This window comes from Corvus moneduloides, chromosome 6 (genome assembly GCF_009650955.1).
Source record: "Corvus moneduloides isolate bCorMon1 chromosome 6, bCorMon1.pri, whole genome shotgun sequence".
Classification (NCBI taxonomy): domain Eukaryota; kingdom Metazoa; phylum Chordata; class Aves; order Passeriformes; family Corvidae; genus Corvus; species Corvus moneduloides.
The window spans coordinates 45070670-45085512 of record NC_045481.1 but is presented as its reverse complement, the minus strand read 5'-3'; the positions used below and the strand labels follow the sequence as shown (position 1 = coordinate 45085512).

Sequence of the window (14843 nt, the reverse complement as noted above, 5' to 3'; positions counted from 1 at the left end):
ATTCAGATTGCACTTGGAGCAGGGATCCTGCTTTTGTTTTTTGACTCCTTGGTTCTACATCTGGTAAAACACTTGATGAATTTTAAACAAAAATGAAGGCTGCTGTTTCTTATTCCCTGCATCAACGGCCAAAAAAATGCTACTTTGAAAGGCAGGGATTCAGAAGGTTTGCGGATTTGCAGTTGTGTTAGACACCTAGGCAAGATGCCGCTGCAAGAGAGGCTGCACAGCTGTCCCCCCCTTTCCTCTTCTTCAGTGATGAGAAGGGTGGTGGGATCATGGCAGACAACGTTCTCCTAGATCTGTGTCTCCAGCAAAAACACTGCATGGAAAAACAGCCAATAAGCAGTCTAGAGAGAATAGGGGAGCATAATATTTCACCCAAAGCCCCCTTTGCTTGTCCCTTACCAAGAGAATTTTCATCTTCCGTGCTTTGATGCTGAGAGACAGAATTTCAGGACTAAATTTGAGACAATCATAGGTTGTTTTATTTTTCAGCTGTGTCTTTTACTTTCCAGCACCAAATACTAGCAAAGAACTGAGGTGCAGCTTTGCCCCTTGAAATATACTTGCCAGAGCACACAGGGTTAAGGAGGGTAAAGGGGAGAGGTTTACCCTAGGCACTGCTTGGTATTTGTGTCTCCCCTGAATGCAAGGGGTGTGTTCCACCAGAAAGCAGTCCTAGCGAAAGGATAATATGCTCATTCATTTGCTATGTTGGTCTAAGGTAACAACAAAGACCTAGAGCTTGTACAGTGCCAGGTACTCCAAGCAGTACACTAAGATAACATTACCTGGCCCTAGTCCCAGAGAATGACTTTTCCCAGAGTTAAATTGACCAAGCCTTTATCATACTACAAGATACTTTATTTCTTACTCTGCACCAATTTGGGCTCGTTGAAGAAATACGTCTGGGAAGCTTTCTTAGGACTTGAGATTTAAAAATTCGGTAGTAATAAGCTAAATACTCTCTTATGTCTTTTAAAAGCTCCAGCCTTGAAACTTCTGGTTGTGACACGTACTGTGGTACAACACCAGCTTCAGATGTAGCTGCAACCCAGAGAACAATACACCATGATGTGAGTATCACTTTTAAATACAGGCTCTTCAACATCTGCCTTACTTTTGGACAAGAGTCAAAGTCTTCTACAGCCCTATTTCAGCTCCCCCGATCCGAACAGAGTTCAAGAGTGCAGCCACGAAACCTTTGTCAAACGAGATTCCTGTAGCAACTTCCCTCCCCAACCTGGGGACTGCACAGAAATCCCCTTGCAAGAGAGTCCCTCCCAGCCTAGGCTCAAAGAAGAAAACAGTTGCTATAGTAACCACTTCTCTACCTGCACGGAATTGGCTCTCTCTTCCCTGTTCATCTCTGGTTTTACTAGTTCTGGGCGAGAAGCAGCTCGTCAGGTCAGGGCTGTGCTTAGTTCTGCAGGCTGGAGGAATGTGTGGAAGGCACTGGAGGGGGCGGGGGGTCCTCACCCATCAGGTGGTTGTTGCTTGCTAACTTTGCCTGCTGAAGAATGTCCTGTGTGAGGGTTGCCAGCACTGTCCTTTTGTGAGAGCCACCCGAGCCGCAGAGGGACAGGTGCTTTGCTTCCCCTTCCTGCCCCAGCTTGTGGTGGAGACCTACTGCTATCTTGTCCAAGAGCAGACCTGCCACTTGCCGTCTGTAGCCTTCCTTGCACATGCTTTGCAGCCTCACTGGGATAGATTTCAGTGGAAAAAGAAACTGAATACAGTTTCTTTTCTTTGATAGCACGTTTTTGCAACTCTTCCTAGGGTTAAAAAGTACCACAAAATACTGAAAACACTGAGAAAATTCTAAACTATGCTAAGTTGTATCTTTTCCAATATGTCTGATGTGGCCAGGCATTAGACTTAGAGTTTTCTACATTATGAATTCCATTATGGAAGAGTATAGCTGGGGGCCAAATAAACCTGCTATAAGGAATAACAATCCAGACCCACATCTAGTTCTGTGTGTGCAACACCGACAAATTGCCTGCACAAGGCAGAGCGTGTTCCCCTGACAGCAAGCGGACTCAGGGGGAATGATGTGGTGACTAGGGAGGGGGGAAAAAAGCCGCAGAATTAATTACCGTGGATGTAGTTATGACCGCTAATAAAAGGCTGCAGAGAATTGTGTAGGACAGAGCAGGTAGTGCACTATAACAAGGCACCAGGCACTGTCACTGCCTGTGTTAATTACTCAGAAAACTGTGTGCCTGTGAAGGACCCAAAAACATTGACTGGACACTGGGACAAACTAGGCAGGAGCAAGCCAACTAGAAGACTTCCTTCTTATGTTCATGTAGCTGCCATTACCATGATAGTAAATGCTCTATATTTTAAGTACAACACAATAAAAAGATTCCAGAACACACCCACATCAGTGTGTTGCTTGAACAACAGCCTGTAGTAAAATAGAAATGTGCATGCATTTCTAAAACATTTCAAAATCTATTATTGATCCAGATAATGAGGTAGGTCACAGACTAATCTTAAAATGACTTGGACTTTTTTCCCCTCTGTTTTTGCTTGTTATGCAACAATTTGCTATGATAAGCATTCATAGTAATGGACTAACAGCAAGCTGAAATAACTGATTTGTGATGGAACTTGCAACTCCAGTACTGCTGGTTATTCAAGCATGGTGCAGTTTTCCTCTTTGTTAGGATGTAAAAAAAAGGTGGATTCCAGATTTGGGTTCCAGACACCATAGTTTTGACTCAGGTGCTGATTATACTTAAGCAATTGGCATAGCTTTTATGGCATCCTGGCAGAGTTTCCCATTTAAGCCAAAGAATGGTTTCTAGCTGGTTATTTCCTCATGGGCCATTAAACCTTTAACATGGGCACACTCAGCATAAGGAGGTGGCAGAGGGAAGTTTTGGGATCTTTGGGGAGCCAAGCCTGCAGCAAGAGCAGCAGTGGAACTCTGCCTGGGGCAAGACACATGTTCTAGGCAAGAGCTTCACCTATTCACCTCACTCAGACCCATTTGTTCCTTGCCAGTGATAACAATTAGCAGTCTGAGGTTAAAGAAAGGTCATTGAGTTAGAAAATTATTCCAAATACGACACAGTGCAATTATTCATGGTGAACTGACTGCCAAAGAAGTGGTCACTGGACTTGGAGCACACACGTGGAGGGCAGACAGGGTCACCACAACAAAGAAGTTTGAGCATTTCAGGGGCTGACCATGTTCTTCCTCACACACATGCACACGCACTGATTTTCAAGTGCTCTAGCCTGAAAACTAGAAAACTACAGATCTTGTCTGTTTTACACAGACATGATTTCTTAGCCTATCTGATGAGATTTAAGTCATATTGCTATTTATAGGAGGAAACACACCACCCTAAATTTCCTGTGCTCATTTATTTTATATATATATATATATATATATATATATATATATAAACTCTCCCAAAAGATCAAGTAACATTTTTGAAGTCAGTCCTCTGACCTAGTATCTGTGACTAACAATATCTTGTTATTGTACAGGTTTTTAGACTTTCAATAATCTTTTTATTGCCAATATTGGCATAAAATGAGTGGAGGGGATTTTTGTGTGAAACACTCAAAATCACCCAGATAAATGGCCTTTATTCAGAAGCAGTCACTGATAATGCCTGGGAGGTGAGGGTAACTTTGTATACAGCCAGAGTGATTTTGTGATATGCCTAAACTACCTAAACATAACAGCTGTGGCCTGGTTTTTGACCCCAGAATTAAGCTCACTGCTACTTGTTACCAGAATAGTGCTGTACACTACAGAGCTTTTTAATGTGAAATTTTGTAAGTGACTAATTTAATCGTAATTTGTTTCCATTTTGAAACGCTCATGAAAACAATTACTCACAATAGCTAGAAAATACTGGTCGCCAAGAAATTAATCCAGATTAGAAACCCTCTGAAAACAGAATGAAACCCATTGCCTCTTAAAGCGGAGCATGTAATACTTGGTTACAGGTATTTAACAGTTTTTTTAATTAAACACAACATGATATAATTAATTTCCCCTTTCCATTCTGATGATAACACGTGCTGACTGAATTTACAAATCCAGTTTGTTATGTATTAACCAGTCATCTGGGAATCTGATTGAGTAACACAGCAGTTGTTGCAATACCAAGACTCCCATATAAATCATGTCCAAGTCCTAAGTCAATATTGGTTCAAATATTGATTCCCACGAGAGATAGGGCTGCAGTTGAAGAGGTTACAGATGCCGACTGAACCACTTTAGAGAGGACTGCTCCCTCTGTGTTCATTTGAGATCGACATCAAAGTGCTCACTTCAGCTTGAATTGATGAGAACAGAGCATTTGCCTTCACTTTTGATACTGACACTCTCTATCAGAACCCAGTTTTGATGTGCTAAAATCAAAGGTATCACATCGTGTTTAAGTACTAAGTTATTCAGTTATTTACACTCCAGAGAGATGTAACATCTGGGAAGAGGAGAATGAGACACAAGAAGTTACTCTTTATGGGGCACTAAAAGCAGGAGGAGAGGGAGACATGCAGACTTTTTTTTCTGCTTATAGCAGCTGTAACACCTGCTATGCAAAAACAAATGAAGAAGCAGAAAAAGGAATGTGAAGTTAAGGAAAAATGCAACATCAAAATGAAAAACTGTCTTCAACACTTTGAAAAATAGGAGTCTCTCTTCAGTTGGAGGAAGCTCAAGGGAAAAGGAGTGCCGCATCCCATTTGTTTTTACTCTAACAAGAGGTATTGTGAGCCACATCTACACAGGCAATCTGCTCTTCCATTGCAATATAGCTATCTCCTTCACTTAGCCTTGAATCCCAACTGTTCTTCTGAGTAGGACAAGCAGAGATCCTTCTGGACAAATAAGAGATCTAAACAAGAATGAGTTTCCCCAAAGTCTCCTGGGCACTGCTGTCTTGGCAAGTCTTAAGCCAGCAATTAGAGAAAAGAGCGTGTATACTTCATTCCAACCAGTCTTAATCAGTGGACTGTGAATAACAAGCCAGGTGCTCTAAACCTTCATGTGTTGTAGATACTCATTTTAAGAGTGGCTCTGTAATTGCTATATTGACCAAACCAATTGCTAAGAAAAGGGTTTATACCACAGAAATGAAGTTCCTGTTTTGAGCAATTTAAGATAAGTGCATTTACATAAAAACAGCTCAACCTGGCCTACTTCTATCTCTTAGAATAGCTCATTGTTTCTATTATTTAAAGGCACAGAAAATAAATCTATGCATTATCTTGGCTTTCAGACTAACATGGTTTTCTTAATAATATTTGTAACAACTCTGTTGGAATCAATGCTTAGAGCATCACACCACATGAGACATGATATAAATCATAACATTTGGAAGTAAGTAACACCTAACTAGTCACTGAATTCAGACTAATTAGAATAATAGAATATCCTGATCTGGAAGGGACCCATGAGGATCATCAAATCCAACTTCTGACTGCATGCAGAGCAACGTAAAAAAAGGTTAAACAATCTAAGAGTGTTGTCCAAATGCTTCTTGAATAGTGACAGGCTTGGTGCCATGACCACTTCCTTGGGAAGCCTTTTCCAGAGCTTGAGCACCCCTGCAGTGAAGAACGTTTTTCTAGTATCTAACTAGCCCAACAAAACATTCTCTAGGTGACATCTTTACTATGACATGCTTTCCACAATGCCATAGCACATAACAGAAAACTGTTCCTTGAACTCTGTGCAGACTCTCTTTGCCATGGGCACATCCCATGCATGCCAAGCTGAATACTTCTGGCCTGCAGTATCTGCTGTGGTTGAGCCTCCTTACCCTCCATAGAATGAAGAACAGAGCAAATTCAGTTATCTCTCCATTCCTTCTAATTGCCAATAGCTGTAAGACAAAATCCCTACATGCATCATTTCTCAGCACATTGTGCAATTTTAAACCCTTTCCTTACAAATGTAGTTAGCAGATTGCTCTGAATTGCACAATCAATTCCTTTGTCCACTGTTTGACAAACTAGTGAAGTGTTAAGGATCATTTTTGCTACTGCAATCCGGCTGCTGCAGCCGAAACAAACATGGTGGTTCCCAGCTGGTTGTAGCCACATTTTTTTCTCCTGTATCAGGCACAGGAATTCAGTTTGCCAGTCCTCTTCAAAATGAGCTTCCTTTTTGGGACAGGATTTGGCCAGGTGGAGGTCTGCCTTAGCTTCTCTGCAGACTCTGACATGGGCCTGGTAAATCCACCCCTTGGAAGAGCAAAGGACCTCCAGCAGCAGCATATGGGACCTCTCTGTCGTGAATTCCAGTAGGACATCAGTGATCTCAGCTATACAGCTCACCAAAATATGTCATGGCTCACAGCCAGATTTCAGATGATGCACGCAGTGATTCATTGCTGCATCTGGGCAGGAGGATGAGAGTGACCACAGCCCTCGTTCCTCTGCATATCACGGTGGGATCTGTGCCCAGCTGCCGGGGAAAGCTTGTGCTGCCATTTAGAGAAATGCCAGCAGCAGATTCAGCGGCAGCTTGGAGAACCAAAGCTGTGTGGTACCTAGCAGAACCACATCTATATTAGACATATGCTGAAACAACTAATTTAGGAACTGACATCAAGAAGTGCTGCTCTGGACCCGATGTGCACCTTTTCTGCTGAGAAAAACAGAAGATCTCCTGAGCCACTTTGCAGTTCTCAGCGCAACATGGGAGCAGAGTATTGTAAGCAATATGTGATTGGTTGTTATGTCATTCCCTCTCCGCCCTTCTCTACTGCTGGGTTCAAGGGGACAATTTTGTTCCAGTGACACAGCCATTACTATATGTAGAGGATTTTCTCCCATCTTCTCAGTAATAGCATGTAGGAGTAGTGTGCTTTCTGGACATGTTTGTGATGGAAAAGTATCAAAATACCTCAGCAACTGGCTCTGCTATGAGAAATAATTCTAGCTCATCAACCATTTAAACCAAAAGTTATTTTGATTACAGCATTCCACAAGAACAGGAAAAAATCCAACTTAATTTTGACTCCAAGCACAATATCTGTAAGATTCCTGTAACTTGGAGGTTTCAGGACTGTCTTACAGAGCATTCAAACAAGAATAAGCTCTTCCAAACACAAGTCCTTAATTTGTTTTCTTACTTTTGCACATAGATTTTGCCACACATTGTTTTGCAAGGCTCTTTGAAACCCACATTTATGCTAAGTGAAGAGCTAGTGGATAAGATTTTTTTCCATGTGGAATGGATGAAAAAGCTTACTTAAACCTTTGTAAGAGGTTTCCTTCTTTCACGTGTGCATGCCAAGGCTATGGCTGCCAAGGCTATTGCTAAGAAAGGTTTGATTCAAGGATGGATAACTTGCTTAGCACACTGACAGGGTGCGAAGGATGTCAATAAGATGCTCCCCATGCAGAAGGTTTGAAGTGTGCAGCTATGTTCTTGTCTTGTACAAGAGAACTGTACAAGAGCACAATTCCCCTCCTCCTGGAGGTTCATTGTTGAGAACATGACAGACAAAACCACAGCCACATAGTGTGTCAACACAAGAGCAGAACCAGGCCACCTCTTCCCTGTCATTAGCTTATTTGGCTTGGGACATCCTGTATTTGTCTTTAGAGGACACCAGTGTCCCCTTACCTGCCTGGCCATTGATGTTCCCTGGCACAGCCCCAGCAGGCCTGTTACCCCAAGGAGGTGAGAGGCAGAGGTCCAGCAGTGATGGTACCAGCCTGGGTCAGGCCATTCTGGCACTTGTGCATGACCACTCTGTCAATGCAGCCTGAGGGATGCTGCCAATCCTGCCTCTTGCTGCCCTTCAGAATCACTCCTCGTGGCTGCATGGCTGCATGCCACAGAAAGACACTGCTCAGTTAAAGTTCAAACCAAATTTGTAGCCAAAAAAAACAACTGGTCCCTTCCTGTCCTGAATTAGAATGACTTCAAAACAAATAGGGTGACCTCAAAAAACAAAAATAGAAGTGCTATGCAATCATCACCTACCTTCCTAGAAAATCCAATTTCCATCATTTGCACCTGCTGGCAAGCCTCACAGGAGCTTCAGTGTTGTAAGGCTACACAGTCCAGCAAGCCAGCCCTGAAATGGATGACTTGCTGTCTGCAGTGTTTTGTCCCCCATATTGAAGCCTGGGGGTCTGTTACACCTATTTTTCCCTATTGAAAAACCATCCATTTTCATGTAAACTTGGTAGAGTCACAACCTGAACAGGATTTTCTTGTTCTTAATAGGTTTTTCATTCACACTCTTACTGTGATCCACATCTTCCTTTCACAGTGAAGAATGACTTGGGTCTCAGGATCTCCTTAAGGATTTTATTACACCAAGGGTGGGATTTCACCACAGACACCTGCATCTCAGCTCAGCCCAAACTCCTTTGTACAGTCAACATCACCGAGGGTGAGGTTCACTTAACCCTGAAAATTCTTCAAACAACTGCCAGTTTCTTTCCTTTGGCTATTAAAGGAACCCAGACTGAGTAGCTTGGTATACACCTCTACTTTGCAGATATCTAGAATGATGATGTACACTGTGAAAAGTGACTCTGAATTCTGTCGAACAGGATTTACCCTCCTGATTATTTTCCCACTGTTCACACAAATGAAGGGAAGGCTAAGCATGCTTGGAGCATGCTCTTTTTTTCCAGCAGGAGGGCCAGCCTTCCTTTTGGTTTGTAACCTTTGCAGCAGGGTTTCCTTCCTTTAAAGCACAAACATATGAGATTAGAGCCATCTAAATTCTGTATAGTCCTCAGCACCTTGGGTGAGACAGTCTCTGTTATTTCCTTAAAGAGCATCTGCACTCCATAGAGATGCAAAGTGCTTGCACAAGGATCAGTCCATGCATTTTCCCAATTCTGGCCCTTACGGGGGCTTTTTGGACAGACACGTCATTTGTCTTCCTTGGTTTCAAACTTGGCAACTTGTTTGTGATAGGGCCCCCTTGAAAAGACAGAAGACTGCCGTGCACACACAGAGGAAGAAGAGGTAGCAACTGCTAAAGGCAGCAACATGTAGCTGTGAAAAGCCGACCATGTCTTAATGGCAAAAGCAAGCTAGCACAGAAGGGAGCCGTTGCAGATTTGCATTGGCAGGTTGGGAGTGTGTGTTGGCGTGCTGGGAAGAGGGCAGAGGGCCTGTTTTTAGATGATGGCCAGGATTAGGTAGACCAGGTTGTTTGGGAGGAATGAAGGTGTCTGTGTCCCCTTGTTTCTTCAGAAAAGAGCTAGAGAAGTATCAGAGCATCAGCACAAAGATTGTGCACACATGCTGCAAAGGCAGAAAGGATGGTATTTTCTGGTTTAGCCTAGTTGTTGCTTTTGGCTGATAACCAGTAAAAATAAAACTTTACTGTTATTATTACCACATTTGAGAGATCAGTGTGAAGGACAACCCTGCCACCAGATAGAGTGTAACACAGGAGAGAATCTAATAGCTCCCTCCTCTCCTTTTCTCTTAGACTGTGCTAAAATGATAACACTTCCTTATCTGCAAACTAACAATAGTTCTGCAGCAGCATAGGAAACTTAAACAAGCCTTGAGTCAAGGGGATGTAGAGATTACCCCTAGGCACTGACTAAAGCTATAGACCACATATTCTTATAGATGGAAAAAAAACCAACCTGCAAAAGGAAGAAGTTTTGAGGTGTTACTCACTTAAAACTGTAGTCCTGTGGTTCATCATGTTCCATCTTCGGATATCTCCCCCAGGTGCTGGTCACAGGCTAGCAAGATCACAGACGTGGAGTTTTTTGCTTTTAGGTCAGAATGCAGCCCACATCAATAGCAGATAATGCTCTAGCAGTGGATTTCATCCATGCAACAACAAAAATAGGAAAGAAACCCTGACATTGAGCCAACCATCAATAGACAGGCACCGCATGGTGACTTAACTAACATGCCCCCAGGAACTGTCCTGCTACGGGAGAGGTTTCCTGCACATGGCAGGGCAGGGAAGAAGTTAAACTGGGAAATTTCTGCTGTTTTATTTGTGTTCAGAATCAGGTAGTTGCAGCGAATGGTAAATTCTTTCAAAGCATTTCTTAAAGGAAAGACAGAAACGTAGCTTGGAGCCTGTAATTTCTTTGCTAGCAACTGCATTAACTCTGAATAACTCTGCTGAACTGCATCTGCTAAGCAGAATATAATCCCTCTACTTCTTAGAAGTTTTTGTGCTGCTAGTTACTGAAATCACAGACAATCTACTTTGCATTGTACTTGTATGATTCTCTCCTCCACTGCTGCACCAACTTATTTCAAAATATTACAGACTTCTCAGGAGGGCTTTGTTCCAAGATGTACCTTTTTAACATCTGAGCTTTCCTCTCTGTAAGGTGTATGGTGTGTTCTTCCACACCCACCCTTTTGGCCCTTGAGAAGCCAGTCTCCCTTAACAAACCACCCCACGCCTCTGTTTGTTTAGTAATTCTTACTCAAGGTCTTTATCTTAGAATCCTGTCTTGTGCAGCTTTGGACAAGATTCAGTACTTGGAGGGGAGGGTGAGTGAGGTGGGAAGGATTTTTTAGTGCCTTTAGTATTTATATGTTATCTCACCTGTGACTATTAAGTAGATGATTTACAAGCTTGTTGACTACTGAGATGGTGTGAGTTTCTGCCCCTTACCAGTAGATGCAAACACAACTTGAAAGAGCAGCTATAGGAGGGGAAAGGGCTACAGAGAACTACAGTTTCCAGCCTGTGCACAAAGCACCCAGGAAATCTTTGCAGAAAACACTGTGGTGGGTATAGCCCACTGCAAGCCCCTTCAGCTGCTCCTGGCAGGTCTGTTCACAAGAGCAGCACACTAAAATAACATTCCATCTTCTCTTCCAGCTGCAAATTCACAGCTTGCTGTGCCACTCCACCACGGCGAATTTGCTAATGAGAGCTGTGTGTCAGAGTCCCTGACCAGGACACAGGTTGCCAAGGCCAGGCTGCTGCAGCCTGAGCACTCATGAGCTGCTGCTGTGGGAGCTTAGCAGCGAAGTGCAGGAATGCCTGGAATGTTTCAGTCAGCAGGTACTTCAGAGATCTTTCTCTAGGAAATGTCTGCACTTTTCGTAGAAGTAGTCCCCCTGCTCACTGCCCTTCTGAGACAGTAACAGTGGGCTACCTCTTCTCCCCTCCAGGCCCCACACAAATCAAAATTTTCTCTCCAGCTCCAATGTTAACCCCAACTCCTCTTTGTGAGGCAAAATCATCATGGGAAATGAAAATTCCACAAATCAGCAACATACCAGTCTCTTTCCAAACATGCTGTGGGTCTGGATATTACCTTGGAAGGCAAGCTACTTTTAGAGGATGATCCCCTCCATAGCAGTGGGGCCAAATGCTTGCAGTGCATCAATTCAACAGCAAGAAAAACTATCATAATTTTAAAGACCATGTCTGCTTTTGTAGTAATCTTTCCTATGCTCTCTCCATCTTCCCCCACCTATGCCAACACTGAAAACACCTTGAAGACACTCTGAGTAAAATTTTCTGATGAGTGCTTCTCTGATGTCCCGTATCTTTTAACCTTCCACCTCTGCAACTAGTGCTTGGTAAAGACCTTTGTCCCTACCACACTAATCACCAGCCCAGCATTTCAAGGACTTGTTCTCCAGTGTCTAGGGCTGTTCTGGGAAAGAAGGAGATACAGTATGGAGCCCTCTTTAATACAGCCCTAAAACACCTTCCTAACTATCTCTAACTATGAAATACATCTGTCCATTGGATTAATTCTTACCATTTCTGGACAGATAAATGATTGTCAAAAAACATATTTTGCTCATCTTATAATTAGTAAGAAACTTCACTTCTAGAAGGGAAGAATGTAAATCACTGTAGCTGGCACTTAAATTAACAGGAAGGGTAGAGGTGTCAATTTGAGGGGAAATGAAAGCAGGGCTAGTTGCCAACTTAGCAGTGTAAACCTCTGGAAAAACACCAGTCAATAACATCTCCTGTCTTGTCTCCAGGTTCATTTGTGTTACTTGAAACAAGAAGCCATCAACCAAAGCAAACACTTGCAGGTTCTATACCACCATCTGCCCCATTAATGAGATTTGTGTTAGGAGCACATGACCAGGGACAACTGAACCAGCTATTCCAAAATACCTTTTAGTCACCCCATGCAAATAGAGGTCCCCTAAGTAAGTTATAGGTACATATCTTTTACACAGGCAGGATATGCAGAATTTTCTGAAAGAAGAATTAAAGCAATTGTCAACATTTCATACACAGTGGCAGGCACAGTTAATTGACTTGCTGAATATAAAATATTAATTTAACTTATAAATATGAGAGGAAGGAAGAAATCAATTCACTTAACGCAAATTTTCTCTGTGCTGGCAATCTACTAAAATCCAATAATCTCAGAGTTCAAAGGACACACTCCTCCAATGTTCAACCCATTCATTGTCACTGTTGACCAAGAGCAGTAGCAGAGGGCAGCTCAATCCTTCCCAGGCATGTAGGGCGTGGAAAGGCTTGTTGGATAGGATGCCTCCGTTTCAGTATCATGAAACCCCTCCTGAGACAAGCTGCTGCTGCCTGCAGCTCAGCAGGAAAGGGGCTCTGCCAGTGCTGTCGGATCGGGGATCCTCCAGTGTGGCAGTGTTAGAGACAGACAGAGCTGCAGTCCTGAGCCGAGGAGCCTGGGTACCAAAGCTGCAGCCCCAGCACTGCTGACAGGTGGGGTGTCACTTCCAGCTGGAACATCTAGGGCTGTAGTGTGCCAGGAAAACTGCCTTGGCCAGGTTTCCCAAATGCTGTACCCAGAGACAGGCTGTACAGAGCATGCCCTGCACAGAGAATACCACCGTTGTGCTGCAGCTATTCCTCTGGGACCCAGTGTCACACACAAGTCCTGAGCAAATGGAGCAATCCGTCTGCCAAGGACACATCCAGAGAAGTTCTGAACTGCAACAGGATGGGCAGCACCCAGTCAGGTGCTTCCTGTTCATTTTGTACTCCTGTGGGCAAGAGAATCCATCCTCAACTTTTCCCTGAAGCAAAGCTGAGTAATAGGGCCCTGCCTAGATTGCTAAAGGGAAAGTAGGACCGGTCCTCCATGTGCACTGGAATGAACTTGAGGAAAAAGTTTAGAAACAGCCACCTGAACTCTTGCATATAATAATTTCTAGGGCCCAAGAGAGAGTCACATCAGCAAAATTAGGACAGTTTCAAGGTTTTATTAACAGTGCGCTGACATCCACACTACAGGCTTTGGTGAACCTGCCAAGTGTGTGGTGGAGCTGGTAGGACAGATTTCACTCAGTCTCTCAGTGGGTCTGGTCTGCCACTGACTAGAACTTCGAAGAAGATGAAAAATGTTACCTGCTCAGACTAGCTTGCATGGATGGTGCTACAAACTTTAGGGGAGGAGTTAATTTGACATGTCTTAACTTGTACAGAGAGAGGAATTTCCTTTAAATCATTATTGCTCTATCAGCCATAAAATCTCAGGTTTCCATTTGTGCATGACACTTCTTCAAACAAAGGCATTATACTGCATGTATAGTTAAAATTCAGACCCTGGGGAACTGCAAAATTGACTATATCTTCTGAAGAAGTAGCTTCTAGAAGAAAACCCAACAACTCTGGGGAAAAGGCAAAATCTTTCACAAAATTGGGAGGAGAAACAGAAAAATCCCTTACTCTTGTATTTCTGCTTTCTACCACATGGTGTGTGTGTTTATGTCTTTCACTGCATGAGAAAATGGTTGCACAGTTGCCTGTAAGTCTCACTGCAAGGTCCCTCCTCCCCAGCACAGTTTAGTCTCATTAATCTTTCCAAGGTCTCTACTTTCCACTGTCTGTTGCCCTTCCTTCTGCTGGGCCATCACTGCCTGTTATTCTCTCCTGCCAAGGTTGCTCTTACCTCTGTTCTTGTTCCATTCTTTCTACCTCCCCCCTTCTCCTGTTACCATCTTTCATGCAAATGCCACTCACCTTCTCTGTTGTCTGTCTTGCTAACTCCTTCAGTCTCGATCCCTTTCCAGAGCAGCTGAAAGGCAGGAAATTGGTAGAAATAGGAGAAACATCAGCTTTCAAACCTGGCTACAGGACCAGTGTTTCTGCTGTCCCTCATAAGTGCAAGTCTTTGCAAAGAGACTCTTTGCCTTTCTGCTCTGGGTGAAGTCATTTTGTTCTCACAGAGTGTCTCAGTTTGTTAACAAAAAGGTTTGTACATGCTGACTCTAATAGCAGAGGAGAGAGAGCAGGAGGGGCTGGGAGGCTGTGTTCAGCTTGAACTGCAGCAAATAGTACTTCCAGCTGGGAATAAGGGCAGTCCATGGTGTCAGCTGCTCTATTTCTGATTCACAGCTCAGGAGGCCTCTGTTTTCCACAACCCTGTGTTCAGCAGGTAGCGTGGCACATGCACTTCTGCAAATGCCAAACCAGACAAGTGATGCTCACTCACTGGCAGTGGTCTGGCCACTGATATTCCAAAATTAGGAATTCAGCTCCATCCCTGCACGCTGAGTGCAGCAGCTTAAAGCACTGTTGCCACCCTTGCTGCATAGTTTGCTCTCAGTGCATGAGTGACACAGGGTGTCCTCTCACTGCCCCAGAAGCAGGACAATAGCACAGGATTTACAGAGCCTGAGGGAATGATTTGCTGCAGCATACAGTGTTGGCCTGGTGCCACTACCATGGAGGTCAAGGTCGAATTTGCCATTGGCTTATGAAGCAGCTGGTACTATTGAAAAATGCCACCCTTTGGCTCTGTGAACTTGGGCTGCTTTCTCTATCGCACACTAGAATTGAAAACATCTTTCATCCGCAGCACTGTGGAGAGGATGGGCTATCTAGACAAATGTAGATGTAGAGAAGAGCTATCTAGACAAATTTCCTTTTCTTCCT

General features: G+C 43.5%; 1 long non-coding RNA gene across 1 annotated transcript in view; it reads left to right on the top strand.

The window, feature by feature from the left end:
* The window catches only part of LOC116445921, a 37716-nt gene that overhangs the window by 4367 nt on the left and 18506 nt on the right, over positions 1–14843 (top strand). The window contains exon 2 of the long non-coding RNA XR_004240942.1: positions 989–1079. This is a non-coding gene — a long non-coding RNA (uncharacterized LOC116445921). The remainder of the gene's footprint in view (positions 1–988; positions 1080–14843) is intronic.